General features: G+C 43.0%; 1 protein-coding gene and 1 long non-coding RNA gene across 8 annotated transcripts in view; one reads left to right on the plus strand and one right to left on the minus strand.

Moving 5' to 3' along the window:
- The window catches only part of MCF2L (MCF.2 cell line derived transforming sequence like), a 307,099-nt gene that overhangs the window by 92,093 nt on the left and 190,625 nt on the right, over positions 1 to 24,381 (plus strand). The gene's annotated exons all lie outside the window — the stretch shown is intronic.
- Positions 1 to 24,381, minus strand: part of LOC130355542 (uncharacterized) — a 67,712-nt gene that overhangs the window by 30,732 nt on the left and 12,599 nt on the right. Inside the window, exon 3 of the long non-coding RNA XR_008888574.1 lies at positions 18,465 to 18,592. This is a non-coding gene — a long non-coding RNA (uncharacterized LOC130355542). The remainder of the gene's footprint in view (positions 1 to 18,464; positions 18,593 to 24,381) is intronic.

Here is a 24,381-nt window from a genome sequence, read left to right on the forward strand (position 1 = left end):
CCATCTCTGGGCGTTAAATGCTCTGCGGGCGCACAACAAGGCTCAGGAGTGAGAGCGCACTATGTACAGTTGAAGCAGCCTAAATTGGTGATTTGCACAGGGGTGGCTGATTTTACAGCGGTTCTGACATAAACGCAAAAAAATAAATACCCACATGTGACCCCATTTTGGAAACTAAACCTCTCACGGAACGTAACAAGGGGTATAGTGAGCTTTAACACGCCACAGGTGTTTGACAAATTTTCGTTAAACTTGGATGGGAAAATGAAAATTTTTTTTTTTTTTACTAAAATTACCCTAAATTTTTCATTTTCACAAGTGAAAATAGGAAAAAAATACCCCATATGTGGATGTAAAGTGCTCTTGGGATTTTGAAGAGAAAATGTGTCTGGAATTGAAGGCCACGTGTGTTTACAAAGCCCCGATAGTGCCAGAACAATGGACCCCCACATGTGACCCCATTTTGGAAACTACACCCCTCACGGAATGTAATAAGGGGTGCAGTGAGCATTTACCCACCACAGGTGTCTGACAGATTTTTGGAACAGTGAGAAATGTAATTTTTAATTTGCACAGCCCACTGTTCCAGAGATCTCTCTGTACCAGCTCGCTGGCCAGATAGAGCGTGTTGACCACCGCACGAAGTGGCGGCCGACACGCCCCCCCCTCAATACAACTCTATGGCAGAGACGGAGGTTGCAGAAGGCAGCGTTCCGGCTCTGCCATAGAGTAGTATTGAGGGGGCGTGTCAGCAGCCGCTTTGTGCGGTGGTCAAAACGCCCCCTTCCCACAGGCTGTCGGGGCCCGGTACAGAGAGATCTCGGGGGCCCCAGCGTTCGGACCCCCCGCGAACTGAAACTTATCCCCTATCCTTAGGATAGGGGATACATTTTTCACCACTGGATATCTCCTTTAATGCTCTGTAGATCTAAGACTGCGGTGATTGGCAAAGTGGGTTGCACTGGGGCGGGGACAAGGGACTGTGATGGTATAGGCCTGGCTACCACCTAGTGGTTCTTGAACAGGTACAAGGGGAGTACCAACTTCCTCTAACTCAGTCCCAGACTCAATCACTTGGATAGCCAGTGTTTTAAAAGCATTGAATGACATGTTAGAATTTTGGACTGCTAACATTCTTAATTGGGTCTTGTCCCACTTGTTATGGGCTCCATCAGTGAACTTGTCCATTAGCACCTTGTTGCCCTGTTCAGGAGTTATACCTTTAGCTAATATAATATATCACATTTTTGGACAGTCTCTATGGCATTCTGAAAGGTTACAGCATATGCTCTCAAGGTCTCACCTGGCTTTTGTCGCCTTTCATACAGCCGGAGACGTACCTCCGATGGAGAATGTGACTCAAATACCTGGTACAGTCCTTCAAAGATCTGCTCCACCATTGCCTTCTCAGATGCTGGCCAGATGCGGACTTCCTCTAGTGCCGTTCCCTGGAGTTGTCCTGTTAATAGTTGCACCTGTTGGTTAGGAGGAAAAGAGTAAAAGACAAACAAACTCTGGAAGATACAGAGATGGGAGCTCTACATAAAATACTTAAACGAGGACCCAGGCCGAGGATACTGCGTTGCACACACCCGATGTGCCTATAGATACTAATAATTAAGAATAAATGGAGCAGTCCTACTAGGCTAGGGGAAAAAAGGTTATAGAAATCAGGAGAATTGAAATAATAGGAGAGAAAAAAAGGTTTGTGTCACATATTAGACATTTATTTAAAATAACAATGATACTCTTGATGACTTAATGGTGATGTCCTTGGCAGGGCCCTTGCTTTGGACAACACACAATATAATACAAATGATATATAAAATGTAAAATACATAAAAACACAATTGCTAACTAAAATTGCACTAATGAGGTGGCTGGGACACAGGGTCTGTGCTATAGTAAGTACAGTGGGACAGTCTGGAAATTGCAAATGTCCTATTTGTTATAGGTGATGATTGGTGTGAATTGTAGTCTCAGTGAGGGTATTTAGCGCAAATTGCGCTGAAAGATTAAATCCACAGTGTTGGCCATAGTTGCAGCGCTCGACAGTGCTGGAGACTCCCAGTGCCGAGCCCACTCTCCCTGTCTGCGCAGGGCTGTCTGTAGAATAGGTAGCGCTGAAGCTTCACCAAGTTTCACACAGTATCAAGCAGTTACTCCTTCTATACCCCGACGGCACGGGGACAAGTTACAGAAGGTGATAAAGGATAGGCACTATGTGCCTCTAACCGGCTCTTCAAATGCTTTGTGTTCTGCGCGTATCTGCGTGGAAGTCCTCCGGGCTCTACCTTCTATACCCTGGCGGCATGGGGAGGATAAGCAAGAAGGACAGAGGTCCAAGGCTGAATGCCGGTGCTAGCTGCGGCTAGTTAGTAATGCAAGTCTTGGACTCTGTCCCCTTTTTCAATGGTGAGTACACTCAGTCTTCTTACCCTCACCATTGAAAAAGGGGACGTGGCTCCCCGAAACGCATCTGATCATAGACTGTTTCGCTGCACAGAGATTGGGACTTAACAGGGACGCTCCGCTATCCCAGCAGAGCCTGACACTCCGCTACCCCAGCAGAGTCCGAGACTTGCATTACTAACTAGCCGCAGCTAGCACTGGCATTCAACCTTGGACCTCTGTCCTTCTTGCTTATCCTCCTCGTGCCGCCGGGGTGTAGAAGGTAGAGCTCGGAGGACTTCCAACGCAGGTACGCGCAGAACACCGAGCATTTGAAGAGCCGGTTAGAGGCACATAGTGCCTATCCTTTATCGCCTTCTTTAACTTGTCCCCGTGCCGTCAGGATATAGAAGGAGTAACTGCTTGATACTGTGTGAAACTTGGTGAAGCTTCAGCGCTACCACGCGCATCTGCCTATTCTACAAACAGCCCTGCACAGACAGGGATAGTGGGCTCAGCACTGGGAGTCTCCAGCGCTGTCGAGCGCTGCAACTACGGCCAACACTGTGGATTTAATCTTTCAGCGCTATTTGCGCTAAATACCCTCACTGAGACTACAATTCACACCAATCATCACCTATAACAAATAGGGCATTTGCAATTTCCAGACTGTCCCACTGTACTTACTATAGCACAGACCCTGTGTCCCAGCCACCTCATTAGTGCAATTTTAGCTAGCAATTGTGTTTTTATGTATTTTACATTTTATATATCATTTGTATTATATTGTGTGTTGTCCAAAGCAAGGGCCCTGCCAAGGACATCACCATTAAGTCATCAAGAGTATCATTGTTATTTTAAATAAATGTCCAATATTTGACACAAACCTCTTTTTCTCTTCTATTATTTCAATTCTCCTGATTTCTATAACCTTTTTCCCCCTAGCCTAGTAGGACTGCTCCGTTTATTGTTAATTATTACAAACAAACTCTGGATCCTCTCTTTGAAATCCCTCAGGGTTAAGGGGTCTCCATTGTAGGTAGGGAGGAGAGGGTTCCCCATGAATAACTGTGCAGATGCTGGAACACCAGAACCGTTGATGTTGACTGGAGGCAAGGGGGGCAGGACCCTGGCTACTGGAGCAGGTGATGACCTTGCTGCTGGAGATGAAGGGGTGCTGGCACCCGGTTGATCTGTGGTGCTGGGTTCAGGCATCCCGTTGCTTTTTGAGTGCACTGGCTGTTGATTCACAACCATTTTAGGGGAAACCCCCTAAGGGGAACCCTTAAACTAAGTACCTCCTATTAAAAAATAACTTTTATTGTTCCTATTAAAAGACTTAAAGTGTACAACACAATTGTGAGAGAATAATTCTTATGGTGTAAACTACACTACCAATAGATTAAAACCACAGCCCCAAGATGGCTGCCTTTTTTATTATTGTATGTACTATATACTGTAATCAGTAATAGAGTAATTTGACAGTGACCACTGTTTGTCTGATACAGTGATCTGCTTATAGGGAGCTGATCAAGGCTGCTGATTAAAAAAACCAAACATTAGCCAGCACCTCCAACGTTTCGCTGGCACCCCAGCTTCGTCAGGAAGGGCCTCTGGCTCTTGAGGTGCTGCAGTGGTTTGACTGATGGGGGTATTACAGCGGACACTCACCCTCTATTTTGCAGGTAACCTGTGATAAACAGTCTTGCGACCACACTTGCAGGCAGTAACGTGACAGTGGACCTTGTGATTGACAGCTGGAGACGAGCTCAGCAGCCGGAGCCTCCAATATGGCTGCGCCCAGGGAACTTCCGGTTTTGGTCCAGTCAGCAAAATCTTCCCCTGTGCAACACAGGTTCTTCCTTAGGTTCTTCCACACTGTTTTGAAGAGGCATCACCGCTGGGGAGTGACGGGGTGGAGCTGCAACCGCTCGCGCGCAGGAAACATGCAAAAGTGGTACCGATAAAAACTACAGATCACGGCGCAAAAAATGAGCCCTCATTCCGCCCCGTATACGGAAAAATTTGAAAGTTATAGGTGGTCAAAATAGGGCAATTTGAAACATACTAATTTTGTTAAAATAGTTTGAGATTTTTTTTTAAGTGGTACAATTTTGGAAAAGCATATAATATGGGTTGACCCACAGAATAAAGAAAACGTGTAATTTTTACCGTAACGTGTACAGCATGAACAAAACCTTCCAAAATTTGCTAAATTGCGCTTTTCTTTTCAGTTTTCCCACATAAATAATATTTTTTTGGTTGCGCTGTACATTTTATGGTAAAATGAGTGATGTCATTACAAAGTAAAATTGGTGACGCAAAAAACAAGCCCTCATATGGGTCTGTGCATGGAAATATAAAAGAGTTATGAAGGCGAGGAGGAAAAAACGAAAATGCAAAAATAAAATTGGCCTGGTCCTTAAAGGGGTATTCCGCCCCTAGACATTTTATCCCTGGGATCCCCGCTGTGGCACCGCACTATCATTACAGCACAGAGCAAGTTCGCTCTGCACGTAATTATGGGCGGTACAGGGGCCGGAGCATCGTTACGTCACGGCTCCGCCCCTCGTGCTGTCACGGTCCGCCCCTTTCAATACAAGTCTATAGGAGGGGACGTGGCGGTCGTCACGCCCCCTCCCATAGACTTGCATTAAGGGGACGGGCCGTGATGTCACGAGGGGCGGCGTCATGACGTCACGCGGCTCCGTCCCCTGTATCGCACGTCATTACGCACAGAGCGAACTCGCTCTGTGCTGTAATGATAGCGCGGTGCCGCAGCGGGGATCCCGGGGGTCCCCAGCAGCGGGACCGCGGCGATCTGACATCTTATCCCCTATCCTTTGGATAGGGGATAAAATGTCTAGGGGCGGAATACCCCTTTAAGGCCAAAATGGTCCTGGTCCTTAAGGGGTTAAGGGCATAACACATTTTATAAATACTCAAGGCATAGGTGCAGGGGGGGGGCAGGCGTCACTGGATGGAGTCTGCCGGACAGGGCAGCTAGGGTACAGGGGTGCAACTCCTGTACTGGACTACCACAGGGACATATTTACCAGATGTCCCATGCAAGTCTTAAAAGGGGTTATCCAGCATAAGGTGATTTTAGTACATACCTGGCAGACAGTGATGGACATGCTTAGGAAGGATCTGCGCTTGTCTTGGGCTAAATGGCTATGTTGTGAGATTACCATAACACTGTGGCTAGCTTTCTGTGAACTTGTATTTCCTGTTTTCAGTTTTCTTGTTTGCCTACAAATCCCATGATACCATTTTCCTCCTTCCCACACATCAGCTACCCCACCCATTGAAACATAAATGAGCTGCAGACCTCTGGTTTTCAATCAGGATGCCTACAGCTGTTGCATTAGTTGCAGATTGATCCCTCCACCCATTGAAGCAGACAGGCTCCCTGTCATCAGCTGACTAGTGAGTCAGGTCTCGACCGCATTGCAAGCTGGGAAAAATCTGAGACAGCACTCATTTTGTATGCTGTTAAAAATAAATATTGGGGTGAAAATCACATAAGAATTGGGAGAAAACTGTCACACACAGGTACATACACTATATTATGAACTACACTAACTTTACAGCCCCTGTAGCATAGTCAAATAAAAAAAATTCCCGGAATACCCCTTTAACACAACTTGTCTTTGGAGTTTTCCTGGCTGAAAAAAAAGGCCAATTGTGGCAATTCTTTTTAAACTACGGTCATCTCATTACTACCATCTTATTACTCTAGGATTTCTATTGAAGAACTGGGGTGGAAAAATGCTGAAAAAAAGTCAATATTAAATACACATTGCATTTTTTCAGGCCTATTTGTGGCTATTCAGTCAAAGGCCATCTGTGGCCGAAAATAACCTGCGTATAGGGGATAAGTGTTTGATCGCAGGGGGGTCCATGCGTTCCCATGCAGGAGGCATGCCGGCCACAACATGACACCCTGGCCAAAACGCCTCCTCCATGTAGTTCTATGGGAGAGGTGGGGAGGCAGTGTTTGTGCCTCCCCGCCTCTCCCATAGAACTGCATGGGGAGGGGGTGTAACCGTCAGGTAGACGCTACGTGCATTAGCACTCTCAATGAGCGCTAATGCGGGGACTCCATTCAGGAGAACGCAGGGGGTCCCAGTGGTTGGGCCCCACGCGATCAAACACTTATCCCCTATCATGTGGATAGGAGATAAGTGTGGTAATGCTGCACTTGTCCTTTAACCCGATAACGACCATGGACGTCTATACTCGTCCAATGGCCGTTACCGGGGTATGACGCGGGCTCCCGACTCGAGCCCGCGTCATACCGGCCAGCTCCCAGCTGATTCCTGTAGCTGGGGGCCGGCGTTAATACCCGACATGCGGCGATCGCCGCGGCCGGCTATTAACCCTTTAGATCACCGCTGTCAAAGTTGACAGCGGCGTCTAAAGGTGCCTGTATACAGTCCCTGGTGGTCCAGTGGGGTGGATCGCTCCCCCGCAGCGCGATCGCGGGGGGCGATCCACTACTGAGGTAGCCTGAGGGCTTACCTCTCCTCCTGTGTTGGCTCCGGCCCTCTGAATGATAAAGCCTGGCAGGACCAGGCTTTATCAATCGAGCGCAGAGCACACAGATGAATGGGATTGTATGCAATCCCATTCATCTCTATGAGGAATCAAATGATTCCTCCTAAAAGTCCCCTAAGGGGACTAAAAGTGTAAAAAAAAAAAGTTTAAAAAAAGTTTAAAAACACACACATTAACCCCTTCTTTATTAAAAGTTTAAATTACCCCCCTTTTCCCAAATTCCATATTAAAAATATGTAACCATAATAAAAATAAACATATGTAGTATCGTCGCGTGCGTAAATGTCTGAACTATAAAAATATATCATTAATTAAACCGCACGGTCAATGGCGTACACGCAAAAAAATTCCAAAGTCCAAAATAGCGTATTTTTGGTCACTTTTCATACCATAAAAAAAGGAATAAAAAGCGAACAAGAAGTCCAATCAAAATAAAAATGGTACCGATTAAAACTTCAGATCACGGCGCAAAAAATGAGCCCTCAAACCGCCCTGTACGTGGAAAAATAAAAAAGTTATAGGGGTCAGAAAAGGACAATTTTAAATGTATAAATTTTCCTGCATGTAGTTATGATTTTTCCCAGAAGTGCGACAAAATCAAACCTATATAAGTAGGGTATCATTTTAATCGTATGGACCTACAGAATAATGATAAGGTGTAATTTTTACTGAAAAATGTACTGCCTAGAAACAGAAGCCCCCAAAATTTACAAAATGGTGTTTTTTCTTCAATTTTGTCGCACAATGATTTTTTTTTCCGTTTCGCCATAAATGTTTGTGTAAAATGACTCATGTCATTCCAAAGTAGAATTGGTGGCTCAAAAAATAAGCCCTCATATGGATTTTTAGGTGCAAAATTGAAAGGGTTATGATTTTTAAAAGGTGAGGAGGAAAAAACGAAAGTGTAAAAACAGAAAAATGCTTGGTCCTTAAGGGGTTAATCACCTATGCAGCCAGTGCATGGTTGAGCGGCAGTGTGTTGTATTGACCACAGCACCAGGAAGTGCTGCAGAGGAGCATGGGAAGTGAGTATAGGCCTTTTTTTCTCTTTAGGCAGGCAGCCAGGGGACATTTATTTAACTAATTTAGGGCCAGGCCATTTTTCATTTTTGCACTTTTGTTTTTTCCTCCTTCCATTCTAAACATCATAACACTTAAAATGTTTCACATACAGATCCATATGAGGGCTTTTTTTTTTTCCCCACAGATTTTACTTTGTAGTGACATCAATCATTTTTCCACAAAATCTGTGGGGAAACAAAAAATAATAATATTTGTGGGGCAAAATTGAAAAAAGCTACTTTTGGGGGCTTCCGATTCTATGCAGAGCACTGTTCGGTAAAAATGACACCTTATCTTTATTTTGAAGGGGTTATCCAGGAATAGAAAAACAGAGCTCCTTTTTTATAATAGAAAAAAAAACGCTCTCGGTTTGTCTCCAGGATGGGTGTGGTTCTGCAGCTCAGTTCTATTGTAGTGAATGGAGCCAAGTTGTAAAACCACACCTAACCTGGAGACAGACGTGGAGCTGTTTTTGAAATAAATTTTTCTATTCCTGGATAACCCTTTTAAAATGATACCCAACTTATATAGGTTTTATTTTGTTTTACTTTGAAAAAATTATAACTTTTGACCCCTATAACTTATTTTTTTCCATTTACAGAGATGTGTGAGGGCTCATGTTTTGCGCCATGATCTTTAGTTTTTATTGGTATTATTTTTTATGGGAATTTTTAGGGAATACAGAGTGACCAAAATATGCAATTCTGGACTTTGGTATTTTTTTTTTTACGTATACGCCATTGACCGTGCGTTTTTTAGGGGTTAAAGCTGGGCATCACCGCTAGGACCTCCCCACTATGTCCCACGCTCAGCTACTGAGTGTGTGTCATAGAAAGGGAGTTGGACAAGGGTGAACAAGTAAGCCCTTTATCCTTAAATGGGTACTGTCAGATATAAAAACATTTTATATGTTGTACATCTTGGCAAAGCAATAGTTTTCCTAATATACTACTTTAAAAAAAAATGTCACATTTTATGAAAGAAAACTGCCTTTGGAAATCCCACCACTAGGGGTCCCCATACCTCCTGGGACACTGATGAGTCCTACAGCAGCACCAGCTTGTCCAAGAGTCATGGACACCTGATGGCTGATTGACAAGGATGCAGGAGGAACACAGCCTGCAGCAACACTGCTGTAATACAGAGTTTTACCAATCATGTGCCTCCAGCTGTTGCAAAACTACAACTCCAAGCACGCCTGAACAGTCAAAGGATGTCTGGGCATGCTGGGAGTTGTAGTTTTGCAAAAGCTGTAAGCACACAGCTGAAAACAACACTGCTGCAAAAAAGAGTTATCCAAACACTGTACCTCCAACTATTCAAAAACTACAAGTCCCGGCATTACAAGACTGGCCAAGGGTGATACACATGAATGCCATAGCAACAGATAGAAAATGTATGCATAATAAAAACACTGTACCAATAGGGATTTGGTATATGATGTTATTGTAGGCGAAAGCTTGGGATCTAGTGATCATCAATCAGTGTGGTTTAATATAAGAACAGTGAAAAAGTCACACCACACAAAAACAAAAGTTTTTGATTTCAGAAAAAGCTACTTTTCAAAAATGAGATTAGTCATAAATGAGTCCCTATCAGACTGAAACGGATTACATGGAGTCTAGGAGAAATGGGACTTTTTAAAAGATGCATTATTGAAGGCAACACATAATTGCATTAGACTTGTCAGTAAAAGCAGAAAAAGAAAGAGACCACTGTGGTACTCGGCAGAAGTGGCCAAAATCATTAAAAAAAAAAAAAAAAAAAAGCTAGCATTTAGTAATTATATAAAAAAATATCCAGAGCAATGAAGATAGGGAAAACTACAAGATTAGGCAGAAAGAGGCCAAGCAAGTTATAAGAACTTCTAAAGTGCAGGCAGAAGAAAAACTAGCTCAGTTTCTGAAAAAGGGGATAAGACATTCTTCAGATATATAATTGAAAAAAGAAAATTAAAACAAGGAAAAACTAAATTAAAAACAAAGGAAAGTATGTAGAAGATAATAAGGGGCTAGCAGACTGCCTTAAAGGAGTACTCTAGTGCAGAGTATTCCTGCTCCGTCCTGCCTGGGCTGCAAAATAAATGAAAATGAACCATCACTCACCTCCCTGGGTTCCCGCGGAGTGCCACTACAGCTGATCGGGCCTCCGGTCCATCTCCTTCATACTTCCGGGTGAAACGAAGCATCACATGGCGCTCAGCCTATCGCCGGCCGCCGCGATGTTCCGCCTCGGCTGGCGATAGGCTGAGCGCCATGTGACGCTTCGTTTCACCCGGAAGTATGAAGGAGATGGACCGGAGGACCGATCAGCTGTAGTAGCGCTCTGCGGGAACCCAGGGAGGTGAGTGATGGTTCATTTTCATTTATTTTGCAGCCCGGGCAGGACGGAGCAGGAATACTCTGCACTAGAGTACTCCTTTAATGAATACTTCTGCTCAGTTTTTACAGAAGAAAAAGAAGGAAAAGGACCTCAATTAGGGAGGAAGACCAATAAATTGTTTGATGCAGGTGTCTTTACAGAGGAAGAGGTTCTAATTTTGCTGTCTAAAGTTAAGACAAATAAGTTACAGGGGCCTGATGGGATACACCCAAAAATATTAAAAGAGCTTAGCGGTGAACTAGCACAACCGTTAACAGATTTATTTAACCAATCACTGTTAACAGAAGTCGTTCCGGAAGATTGAAAATTGGCAAATGTCGTGCCCATTAACAAGAAAGGTAGTAGGGAGGAATCAAGCAACTATAGGCCAGTAAGATTGACATCAATACTGGGGAAATTAATGGAAACCCTACTAAAGGATAGGAATTTGGAACATCTAAAATCCCATGTATTGCAAGATGAAAAACAACATGGGTTTACTTCAGGGAGATCATGTCAAACAAATCTTGTTGATTTTTCTGACTGTGTGACTAAAACAATAGATGGCGGAGGGGCAGTAGACATCGCATATCTACATTTTAGTAAGGCCTTTGACACTGTCCCGCATAGAAAACTTATCAATAAACTATAGTTTTTGAACTTGGACTCCAATATTGTTGAGTGGATTAGGCAGTAGCTGAGTGACAGAGGGTTGTAGCTAATGGAGTATATTCAGAGCAAGGTCTTGTTATCAGTGGGGTACCTCAGGGATCTGTACTGGGACCAATTTTGTGGTAAAGTATGTCTTTTTGCTGATGACACAAAGATATGTAACAGGGTTTATGTTCCTAAAGGGATACCCCAAATGGAAAAGGATTTAGGCAAACTAGAATGGTCAGAACTCTGGCAACTGAAATTTAATGTGGACAAGTGCAAGATAATGTACCTGGGGCGTAAAAAGCCTCAGGCAGAATATAGAATATTTGACACAGTCCTGACCTCAGTATCTGAGGAAAGCGATTTAGGGGTCATTATTTCAGAAGACTTAAAGGTAGGCAGACAGTGTAATAGAGCAGCAGGAAATGCTAGCAGAATGCTTGGATGTATAGAGAGAGATATAAGCAGTAAAAAGAGGCAAGTGCTCATGCCGCTGTTCCGAGCACTGGTGAGACCTCACTTGGAGTTTTGTGCACAGTACTGGAGGCCATATCTCCAGAAGGATATAGATACTCTAGACAGTTTAGAGAAGAGCTACTAAACTAGTACATGGATTGCAGGATAAAACTTACCAGGAAAGGTTAAAGGACCTTAACATGTATAGCTTGGAAGAAAGAAAAGACAGAGGGGGATATGATAGAAATTTTTATATACAATGGAATCAACACGGTAAAGGAGGAGAGCATATTTAAAACTACCACAAGAGGACATACTTTTAAACCTTAGCCCCTCTAATTTAAAACTAAAATCAGGAAGTATCACTTTACTGAGAGAGTAGTGGATGCATGGAATAGCCTTCCTGCAGAAGTGGTAGCTGCAAATACAGTGAAGGAGTTTAAGCATGCATGGGATAAGTATAAGGCTATCTTTCATATAAAATAGGGCCAGGGAATATTGATAGGATTCAGATTAATTGGTTCTTATCTGCTGACACATTCTATGTTTCTTTGTTTCTCCCCAGAGCAGTGAGTTAGCAGAGTGAGAGAGGGGGAAGAGTCATCACAGTGCAGGCAAAAGAGGGACTTGCCCCCTCCCTTTGGGAAGATGAAAAAGACATTGCGCAGCTGTAATATGCAAATTTTTTGTGAAATATTGGTGATGGTTCCATAATAATTACATTTACATGATCAGGATTAAATACTGAGTAACATAGAACAGTTTTTTTTTTTTTTTTTGGATCTGACAGGTATGTTATAAGAGGTAAAAAAAAAAAAAAGTATTTGCTGGACAACTTCTTTTCATATGTCCTAAATACATATCAAGAGTTTTCATTGGTCGGGACTGTGTTGAGACCCCATCCAATCACAAGAAAAAGCCTGGAGAAGTGCATGTTTAGCCCATTATTGCACATATGTATGAAATCCCATGCATATGTACTTTACACCAGAAGCCATGGGCACAACTACCAGGGTAGCATGCAAAGCCTTCTCTTTCAGTTATCTGTTGTGTGCATTATAACTGCTCTGCAGCTTCACATATGGGCCGGCATTTATCATTGTAGTGTAAGTGAAGCATTTTTCTACACCTTTTTTTTGTGAGCTGGTGATGTGTAAGAACACCACATTTATTAAATGGTCACAGAGCATTTGATAAATTTTGTGCAGGTCACATTTTCTGAAAATTTTCTCTTCACATACACCAAAAATCTAAGCTAAGTCTGGGCTGGTGTCGTTTTAGAGACTTTTCAGTGGTTTTGCGACCTTTTCACAAAAAGGCGCAGTTGATAAAACCCTTCCATATCATGTATATTGCCAAAATCAGTGGATTGCAACTCAAAATCTGCAGAAATGTGTAAACCAAAAGGCGCATAAAAGGCGCAAATAAACCCTGCCTTTTGTAGACACAAAAATCAGTCTAAAGACCATGATAAATGTCAGCCATTATGTTGTGTTTTTCCTGTGCTGGGACATCATGTGTGTGTTATCCCAGCACTTGCCATCACTGTTTGCTTTATCTTTGTGTCATAACATCACTGATTAGGTTACCTCCGTACCATGACATTGTGACACCGCTGGTTGAAAACCATCGGCGTACTGTGTGTCCTATTTCTTACATACATCAAGCGGCCTGCTCTGTACCATGTCCTGCTTCTGCCATGGCTGCAGTTTCTCCTCAGTCCTCTAGGGGCTGTGCGTGAGCACTGTCTGAAGCTTATAGGGCCAGTGGGCACTCCCTATTGGATTCCCAACCCTTCCTGTGGTGCCTGAGCAACATTGTAGTTTACTACAGCGAAGGTCCTTGTTTGCGGTCTGCTGTGTTCCTGTCTGCTGTGTTCCAGTGTTGATGTCTGTTGTGTTCCAGTTTTGATGTCTGCTGTGTTCCTGTTTGCTGTGTTCCTGTCTGCTGTGTTCCAGTGTTGATGTTTGCTGTGTTCCAGTGTTGATGTCTGCTGTGTTCCAGTGTTGATGTCTGCTGTGTTCCTGTCTGCTGTGTTCCAGTGTTGATGTTTGCTGTGTTCCAGTGTTGATGTCTGCTGTGTTCCTGTCTGCTGTGTTCCAGTGTTGATGTCTGCTGTGTTCCTGTCTGCTGTGTTCCAGTGTTGATTTTGCTGTGTTCCAGTGTTGATGTCTGCTGTGTTCCTGTCTGCTGTGTTCCAGTGTTGATGTCTGCTGTGTTCCTGTCTGCTGTGTTCCAGTGTTGATGTCTGCTGTGTTCCTGTCTGCTGTGTTCCAGTGTTGATTTTGCTGTGTTCCAGTGATGATGTCTGCTGTGTTCCTGTCTGCTGTGTTCCAGTGTTGATGTCTGCTGTGTTCCAGTGTTGTTGTCTGCTGTGTTCCAGTGTTGTTGTCTGCTGTGTTCCAGTGTTGATGTCTGCTGTGTTCCAGTGTTGCTGTCTGCTATGTTCCAGTGTTGTTGTCTGCTGTGTTCCTGTCTGCTGTGTTCCAGTGTTGATGTCTGCTGTGTTCCAGTGTTGATGTCTGCTGTGTTCCAGTGTTGTTGTCTGCTGTGTTCCTGTCTGCTGTGTTCCAGTGTTGATGTCTGCTGTGTTCCAGTGTTGATGTCTGCTGTGTTACTGTCTGCTGTGTTCCAGTGTTGATGTCTGCTGTGTTCCAGTGTTGCTGTCTGCTATGTTCCAGTGTTGTTGTCTGCTGTGTTCCTGTCTGCTGTGTTCCAGTGTTGATGTCTGCTGTGTTCCAGTGTTGATGTCTGCTGTGTTCCAGTGTTGTTGTCTGCTGTGTTCCTGTCTGCTGTGTTCCAGTGTTGATGTCTGCTGTGTTCCAGTGTTGATGTCTGCTGTGTTACTGTCTGCTGTGTTCCAGTGTTGATGTCTGCTGTGTTCCAGTGTTGATGTCTGCTGTGTTACTTTCTGCTGTGTTCCAGTGTTGATGTCTGCTGTGTTCCAGTGTTGATGTCTGCTGTGTTCCTGTCTGCTGTCTTCCAGTGTTGATGTCTGCTGTGTTCCAGTGTTGATGTTTGCTGTGTTCCAGTGTTGATGTCTGCTGTGTTCCTGTCTGCTGTGTTCCAGTTTTCTGCACCTGAGCTTTCCTGCTCTGCTGTTGTTACAGCACCTGCCTGCTTAAGTCACCTAATTCAGCTCTGCTGCGTCTGACGCCTTCTATTGCGTCTGCCTGCCCCACTCTGCAAGATAGGCCAGCAGCCACGTGGCACAGTGGGTCCACACCCATGGGGCGTGACAGACATCATTATGTCTATTATCGCTGTACTGTGACCTTACTGTGCACATTATCCTACTATTATTACACCGCACTGGGCATTGTTCCTGTACTGTAATATCACTGCAGGCATTATTCCTATGCTGTGATGTTAATGTCTACATTATTCCTGCATGGTGACTTCACTGTGTACATTATGCCTGTACAGTGACATTACTGTGTGGATTAACCCTGTGCATTGGGAAGATGAGCTTTTCTGATATGCTGCTAAAAAAAAGTCATATTAGAGCAGAGCCTCAATTGTTATGGGGCCCCACTGTCACTTGTTTCAGGCTTGTCAGAAGCCATTCCACCGGCCGGCATTAAAAATAAATAATAATAGTGTGGTAGCTCTTGGGGGTGTATGGTAGTGGTGGTATGGTAATGGTATGTGAGGGGTTAATATTAACCCTGTCACTCGCTGGTGGCTGGTATTATTGAGGTATAGCTTCGGCCTATCGCCGCCCTTCCCAGAAACGACAGGCGTATGCAGATAATGACTGAAAGTCCACACTGGAGTTAAACTTGAACTGAAGTAAACTTTACTCTTGAACTTGCGGTACATTCAGAATGCAGTAACAGTCTCTGTAATACACTTGTATAGACTTCAATGACTGACAGTTGCTGTGGACTTTGCATCTTTTGCAGGTTAATAGAATCAAGGTAATTGGTGCGTGGATCCGTCCGGATTTAGGGGTAGATTAGGTCCGGTAGTCCCGCAGAGTGTTTGGGGATTGATACACTCTATAACTATAATTGTTCAGCCGTTGCCGCAAGGCTCAGGCCTAACTCACTGCGATTACTGCTGTACAGGTCTTCTCTCATCAAGAGCACCGGAGCAAAAGAACTAAAATGGCTGCCGCGTCCCTTATATGGACAGGGGGTGGAGTCTAATTTGATAGGTCCAAGGTCAGCTGTCACTCACCGTCACACAGGCTTCTGGGTGAACATCTGACTTCCTATACACATAATAATACAAAAACGAGGCTAGAAATACCAAAGTGAGGCCTGGAACGCATCCAGAGTGAGGCTTGGAACGCATCACATGACCTGAAGGCCCTGCGACGCCATAGAAACAAGTAATTAACCATTTATTTACATATATTATGCTATTTACATTAACCTATGCATAAATTACTAATGATATACTAGAATAGAGGCGACTAGGGGTAGACTGGATTAATAGGAATCCCTACGTCCTAGGGACTCTGGCTATGGGGACCCATAAATAAACAAGTACCGTATAGAATAAGGTACTGGGACACTACAATAGTGACACAATTCATAAAAGCGATGCGTAGAAGCCCTGAGGGATGTAAGTTTAGCATTGTCTATAAGCTCAATGAATAAACCAATCACTGTACGTTACCTTCCTTCTTGTGATATGCAATGTAAAGAAAATAAATGGCATTTCTGTATAATTGGGTACAGTTGCCCATAGCAACCAGATTGCTTCTTAACATTTTAAAATGGCTTCTGAAAAATAAAACAAGTAATCTGGTTGCTATGGGCAACTGGTCAACTTTTCCTCTACACAGGTTTGAATAAATCCCCCCAAATGCATTGTTTACCTGTTTTATGTTCAATATTTGATGTGGTAGGAATTCAGTATTTCAGCAAACTGTGAATATATTGGTTTTACAGGTATATGCAGAGACTTGGTATATCCCCCTCTCAATGTGATTTAGATTTAGGGCTGGATGTTCTTTTCTGAGTGTTTTTTCTTGGACATCACTATTTTTAGGCCACTCACATTGAAGGCACCTTCACCGAAAATCCAGTGGTGTTGTATGTAATTGTGGTGTTACGGCACCGTATTTCATACTGTGCCTTAGTTATTAGTCCCCAAAGTTAGAGTCCCTAGGACTGTCGGGGTTTGCTTCCCTAATTAACCCCTAGTCACCCCTTAGTAACTTGATATTTGTAAATATTGAGGGACATTTATCAATATTTGCTTATGTATTCTTTTTTTTTAGTAATTTTTTCCTTACTTTTTTTTTTGCTTATGTGTGACTTATTTATCAACTGGTTTCAGCTTGTTGATAATTTTCTTTCACGTAAGCATTTTTTTCTTTTTTTACTTTGGTAGTAGCTTTTTCTGCTCCATGTTTGAGCTGGAGTAAATTTAGTCAATTTTTAACCTTGTTATGACTTAGTAAATAAATACCAGACTACCCGTAGTCCATTTTAAAATTATTACTTCATAGTTAAGTTTTGGGAAACTTGCTTTTCTCGCTTTCCAGTCAAAATGTTGCACGAAAAATCGCGTAGTCAGGTGCGACATTTTTGGTAAAAAAAAAATTAACTTAATCGCTAGATAAATGCCTGTCAATATCTATATAAATATATGTATATGGTGTTACTTACTTGTTTTAGCATCGCAGGACCCGCGGGTCATGTGACCCGGTTCACAGAACTCTATGGTTTGCTAAAGGACCTTTGGTGGTTCAAGTCAGGTGATCACCCACAATCCATTGTAATGGTGAGTGACAGCTGATATGGACCAATCCAAAATGGCCAGCCCCTGCCCATATAAGGGAGCTGCTCCATTTTGTCGCGCTCTTGTTCCTGCGCTGCCAAGCAAGCAGCATCATTGCTCTTGGGTTGCTGACTCTGGATGAGGTAGGACCTCCGCAGCTTTCAAGACAATTACTAGGCCAAAGCCTTGCGGCCTAGGCCTGCGCTAGAGACGGATAGTTCTTACAATTCCCCGCTATCTCCGCAAGATCTCTGGACCTAATCCAACCCCTAAATCCAGCGGATCTATGCAAATTCAATCTTCCTAATCTTAAGAGAACTTTCTGGTCCTAAGTAACTGTCAGTCACTGCTGTGCTGTCTATATAGACTCTGTTATCTGGACTTTTACCGATATTGCATGTACAGAAAATCTTCAGTAAAGTTCCTGCAAGTTTTAAGTTCAGCTCTGCTGTGGACAATCCATTTATTTTACAACTCGCCTATCGCTCTTGGGAAGGGTGGCGATAGGCCCAGCATTACTACAGAGTTTTAACCCTCACCCTGGCGTCACGAGTGACAAGGGTTAAGTTAACCCCTCATATACTACAGCAACACCCCAACTACCCTACAACCCCACCAGGCTATCACATAATGGTTTAACTTCTCTCTATTTATGGAATGTAAACTGGCACCAAAGCCAATATACCCATCCTTATTGGAGCAGGAGTTACTGAACTGCCAAAGATAACTGAACAGTTACTGAACAGTTACTGAATTGCCAAAGATATATTGTCATGCATAGAATGCAGTCTATGGTTTATCAAGTTCCTTCAATATATTCAGCATAAATTTGTTAGATAAGTGTGAAAATCTGTTATGCTGATTTACATGTCATATATAAAGCCCAGGGTACAATGGTCTGAAATAATAATTCCATGAGCAAGAAGCTTCACCTATAAATGCAGTATGATGGTTTTTAGAGGGTTATGTATCTTCAGCAAAGCTCATTGGTATGACTATACTTTAAGACTGTGCTCCTTTGGCAGGTCTCAACAGTGAGGTTGCCCTGTATTTGTTGGGGAGGCAACTATGACCAATTATAAGATTAAATTATGACCAAACTGTATAGGTCCATTAATATCCTGTAAAGATAAATAGGAAAGGAGTATAATAGGCCCAATTGAGGTTGATCAGTGGAAGGAGATATTTGATACTAATACCCAATACGTGTTTTTTGTAAAACCCCTAAATTCCTCTCTTACCTGGGCTTAGATGTACTCCAACTGTCCCCTGCAATTTTTTTGTTTATGTGGAGGATCTGTTCACAATTGATTCATATGATTGCTGATGCTAGAATGCTATACATGGCCCGAAACATCATAATGTAACCCTGGATGGATGAAAAGACAGTTCCGACAATTAGGGCATTTGTCAGCTAATGCACTAAAGTCAATTGGCTTTTAAATCTTAAAAAGACATACCATAAAAGAAATGCTATCCCCAAAGTAGAAAGTTTATGGGTTGCGTGGTTAGATTTGTTAGGATTGGCTTCCAGAAAGCTGTTGAGATTCAGGCTTGGTCTCATATAGCCACTGATGATCTGTCTCTTTGGTTTCAGCCTTAGGCTAAGTTTCCACTTGGTTTATTCTCTGGCAGTTTTTGGAAAACTGCCACTACAGTTTTTGTGCCAAAGCCAGAAATGTATTCAAAAGGAATAGGACATATAAAGGAAGGACTTAGGGTATGTTCACACTATAGAGTGTGAACGGAATCTCCGCTCGCTGAATTCAGCGAGCGGAGATTCAGACTGGCAGCCGGCGGCGGTGGAAGGACCGCGCGGCACTGCACCATCACATTGACGGCTATGCAGTGCTCGCGGACTTCCGCGCAAAGAAAACATCTTCTTTCTTTGCGCGGAACAATTTCAGCGGCGGAATTGTCTGCTGCTGAAATTCCGCAGTGTGAACGGGTCTCGCGGAGGTTCACACTGCGGAATTCCGCTGGGAACTCCGTAGTGTGAACATACCCTTACACTTCTCCTCCCTTATGGATCCACTTCTGACTTTGGCTCAATAACTGCAGTGGCAGTATTCCAAAAACTCCCAGAAAAAAACCAAGTGGAAACTTAGCCTTATAGTAATTATATATGATACAATAAGAAGTCGCTGACTCACTCTGGTAGGTTTTCTTAAAAAAATATTTTGGTACCTTAATATTTGACTCATAATGTCTGTAACATATCACTGATCCATTATTTACAGGCGACAGGAGTTCTGAATTACTTCTCCATGATATCGTATTGTTTTGTGTACAGTGCATTTCTGTTCTGTATTACTCTTTAAGGGAGGTGGGATGGAGAACCCGCCTGCTGGGGCAGGATTGCATGTTTTGTATGTTTTCTTCTTTAAAAAAAAACAAAAAACATTTAAAACAAAAAGAAGCTTAGTACAAACAGTTCTAAAGATCCCAAACAGATATGGTAGTGCTGCAGAGTATAAAGTTGTGGAAAGGCACAGAAAATGGTAAATGTAATATATATTATCACCAACATATTCTGCAGTGCTGTACATAGCTTGTTTTCCCTAAAATGTATCCATGTCCCAATTGGGGCTCACAATCTAAATTCCAAATCCCCCTATCACTTTATTTTTGAAGGTGGACAGAAACCTGTGTTCCCAGAGGAAACTCCTTTAAGCACAGGGAGAACATACAAACTCCATGCATACTTTGTTGTTGATGGGATTTAAACCCAGGACCCCAGCACTGCAGGGTAACCGTTCTATCTACTAGGCTGGCCACAAACACAGAGCTGCAGTCTATGGGCTCATGTATTACAAGACTTTGGGGGGTATTTATCAAAGGATTTATGTGTTTTTTTTCCACGTAACTCTGGCGCAGTGTCTTTTTGCACCAAAGTTTGGTGCATTTTTACAACTTTCTCAAAATCACACGGTTCTGTGTATGATTTTAACTTTAGTCAGTAATTCATCATTTGCGCCAATTGATCTTTGGCGCAATTTTGCGCCTTTAGGGTTTTTTTTTTGCGCAATTCACCACCAGGAAATTTTGCACATGGAAAACACACATAGCAATGTCAGAAAATGTAAAGGCGTCAAAATACATTACATTTTTTTTTTTGTGAAAGCAGCGACGCCTCCGGGGCTGCGTAATACTATCCTGCGACATAGTTGTCTCTGAGGGACCTTCACCCTCCGTTGAGCCAGCATTGGACATGGCCACACCGGTTCAGGAAAGGTAAGCACTAAAGAAGCGGTCTTCAAACTGTGGCCCTCCAGATGTTGCAAAACTACAACTCCCAGCATGCCCGGACAGCCAACGGCTGTCCAGGCATGCTGGGAATTGTAGTTTTGCAACATCTGGAGGGCCACAGTTTGAAGACCACTGCACTAAAGTAACAAAAAAAAAAAAAAACACTAAAGTTAAAAATAAAATCCATTTCACATGATATATATATAAACCCCACAAAAGAAAATAACTCATGTTGCTTGCTGATATACTGCAGGAGGGACCCCGAAATGGCTGCTCTACAGGGTAAAATACGCGTTCTCTGCGGCGGTAAGTTCTGTGTAAAAGGTGCTGTGAACAGCTGATTTCAACATTTGCGTCAAAATTACTAACAACTTGCACCAAATGATAAATTTGGTGCACGTCCACGAAAACCAAAGTGAACAAAAGAAGGGTAAAAAAAAAACTGTCAACAGGTAAAATTGATAAATCCCCCCCATAGTCTCCTTTGCTTAGCAGCATACAACAGGTCTGTATAACAGGTTGTGGGTAAAAGCCTGTTACACTAGTCCTTCTATAACATTACCGCTTTGCTTTCATTGAAGATTTTCCACCGATTGCGCTCACAATTAAAGGAAATCAAATAAAATATAAACTGTTATGTACTTTGATTTCCTGGGACATGGAAAGGTAACGATCAAAAAGGACTACCTAGAGTAACCTGTTTCCGGAATGGGAGATTGCAGAATGAGCTACAGGAAGTTCTTCTATATCCATTACAGAGGAAGTGCGTACTTGTACTCATTATGTTGTGCTACAAATAGATTGTTTACATCCTGCAGAGGCAGCTCTGCTAAATATTTCATCTATTCTAAAGACAATTTTAGCAGATTAATAGTTAATAGTCTAACACCTTATTGCAGTTATTTTTATGTGACCATGTTTTATACTGTATAGGCTTCTAGTAGCAGAATCTTCTGTCAATGATAAATCATATAGACAGAAATTTGCTGTGACAGCGAAATCTGTGGGAAGCTATAGCTCTGACAACAACAAGACTTTAGCACAAAATCTGTCTTACTTAAAGGGGTACTCCAGCCCTAATACATCTTATCCCTTATCCAAAGGATAGCGCTGGAGGCTCTGAGTATGAAGCGTGACGACCACGGGGCCAGAGTATTGTGATGTCACGACTCCGCCCCCATGTGATGTCACGCCCCGCCCCCTCAATGCAAGTCTATGGGAGTGGGCGTGACAGGCGGGGGCAGGGCGTGACGTCACAAGGGGTCCTGTGGTTAGAAGATACGTTGTTTTTCACCAGACAACCCCTTTAGGTTTCCTCCACTGATTACCAAATTGAGCTGGGCCTCCTCTCCAAGGGCATAATCACCATATTATACAGGTGGGCAATTATTATGTTGAAAACAAAAATTGTGTATATTCCACTTGATGCAATATGGAGGACAGATTGCATAACTGATGCAATAAATGCATCAAATTTCCACTTTTGTGCACACAAGAATAAGGCCATAAGGAAGCAGTTATTATATAATTTTGTTTGTATGCGTGTAATACTGGTGGGGTTCTATGACTGGAATAAAGTTTGTGATGCCAAGGTAGTGTTGACCTCCACACTCCAGGGGAAGTAGCTTTCTGTGCCAGGTGCTAAGGTAATAACAACCACAGATGCAGGGTTATGGAAACTACTCTGTTTTACTCAACAGTTAGTGCAGAGTTTGCTGTAGAATGCTTTGGGGATCACAGTTGCTTCTAGGCACTAATGGAACTTGTAGTCCTCACTGACTAACTAGTTTCTTGCTTGCTAAGATTTACTTTGGACAGGTCTGAACTTGACTGTATAGCTTGTATAAGACTTTGGAGCTGACAAACCCTGACTCTGCTCTCCACTTAGGAATCTTGTGTCAGGGCTTACCGCCATGTTCGGAATGTAGACTTATGGACCGGAGTTGCCCGAGACTTTCTTTCTTTCATTATCCTCTTCTTTGCAAATGGGGTCTGCTGGCTCTTCTCCCCACTGAAGACTTGGTTCTGACTTGCTGGGCAACCTGGTTAGCTGGATCCTGTGAAGATTAGTGCAGAAACTGGATTTCCTTAGGCCTGTCCTCATGTGGTGAGGTGGTAAGATACAGGTCCACAGCAGAGGTCTAAAGGTGACCTGCACTCTCCTCTCTCTCAAGACTTCTCAAACACAAATCTATCTCCAGACTAACTAGCTCCTCCCATTCTAGCCAGACTTAGGGGAGCAGGGCAGCAACACTGATTGGCTGAAGCAAGCATGTGCTCTCCTTAGTGTCCTCCTGCAAAAAACAAGTTAACCCCTTAGGGCACAATTAAGCATAAATGTGCTTGACAGTATGGTCTCTCTCCTGATCAGGTGGACATGCTTGCATTGTTTTGTCTAATCGCCAGGTCATCCATGCTCATCCTGAGGAGCAAATTGTCATCAACCAGTTGACCCATGTCATCAACCAGTTGTAGCATATCTAATGTACATTGGGGAGGGGGGGGGAGCTTTGGCAAGAATTTGTGCAGAGGAAAAGTTGACCCGGTGCCCATAGCAACCAATCAGATCGCTTCTTTCATTTATTTTTAACAAGACCTTAGGGAAATAAAAGAAGCAATCTGATTGGTTGCTATGGACAGCAGGCCAACTTTCATCTACACAGTTGTTGATAAATCTCCTTCATTGTTTCTAAACCCCATTATGACCATCATCTAGAAGTCTATGAAAACATACTTGTGGCTAATAATCAATAGTTTACCCATGGGACATAGCAGGCACTCACAGGCAGTGCACTTTTATCGTATTCCCTGTTAATTCCCATCTATTCACTCATCCTTGCCAGTTAGCAGCGCTTTTCCCCCTTTTTTTTCTCCTTCTCCTGAAGGTGGTAAGAGTGTCTTAATATACACATATAGACAGCATATTAGGAGTTAGCACTGACATTTCACTCCATTTACTTCTCTGGCCTTTGTCCAATGAAATGACAAATTATTTTTAGCCAGGTAAATCCACTAACCCGCCATCCTCTGCAGCATCAGATTTTAATTAATGACATTTCTTGTAGCTGTGCAAGAGCGGAAGCATTCTATCCTAAGAGATGGACTGCAGGAGACAGCTCGATAACTAAGGGTATGTTCACATGAGCAAAACCTGCTCTGCAAAAACCACCTCAATATCATTGGGAAATTTACTATACAGTTTTTGGTGTTGATTTTGATGTAGCTTTTCAGACATTTTTCTATAAGCTTCTTATAACTCAGCCTGTTGGCAACTGTCAGTGCACTGTCATTTCTGGCACTCACCATCACCGAATCTCTGTCCATGCTGCTTCCTCCTCAAAGGTTTCTCCTACTGAGTCCTAAAGGGAACAGATGCCTTCTCTTACTGTTTTTTTTATATTCGGTGCTTAAGCAGTTTCTCACCTGTAAAATGTGTTGTGATTTAATAAAAACTTTGACATGTGAAGCCTGTATGTGACAGCATGTGCAAACTCAGCCCTGAATGCAGGAGAGAGGCTGCATAGATTGTAATGGATCCTGTTTCCTGCAGTCAGTCAAATTGCGTGCCGAGCAAGTTACCAGTCTTTGCAAAACCTTAGTTCTCTTTATTCTCCTTTTTTCACATTATTGCCCCAACATCTCCTTAACTAATACCTAAGTAAATGGCCATGATGATGAAATCTTGACCTTATTCTTCAGAATGAGTTCAGAATGTCTAAACCAGTGGTTCTTAACCTTGTTGGAGGTACTGAACCCCACCAGTTTCATATGCGCATTCACCGAACCCTTCTTAGGGTTCGTTCACACGGAGTAAATCAAGAGTAATTCACGCCGAAAAATTTACGGGCGGAAAAAATAATTTTATTTCCGCACGCAATTCGCGCGGAAATGGGGGAGAAAGAAGTGAAG

Source organism: Hyla sarda, chromosome 2, assembly GCF_029499605.1.
Source record: "Hyla sarda isolate aHylSar1 chromosome 2, aHylSar1.hap1, whole genome shotgun sequence".
NCBI classification, from domain to species: domain Eukaryota; kingdom Metazoa; phylum Chordata; class Amphibia; order Anura; family Hylidae; genus Hyla; species Hyla sarda.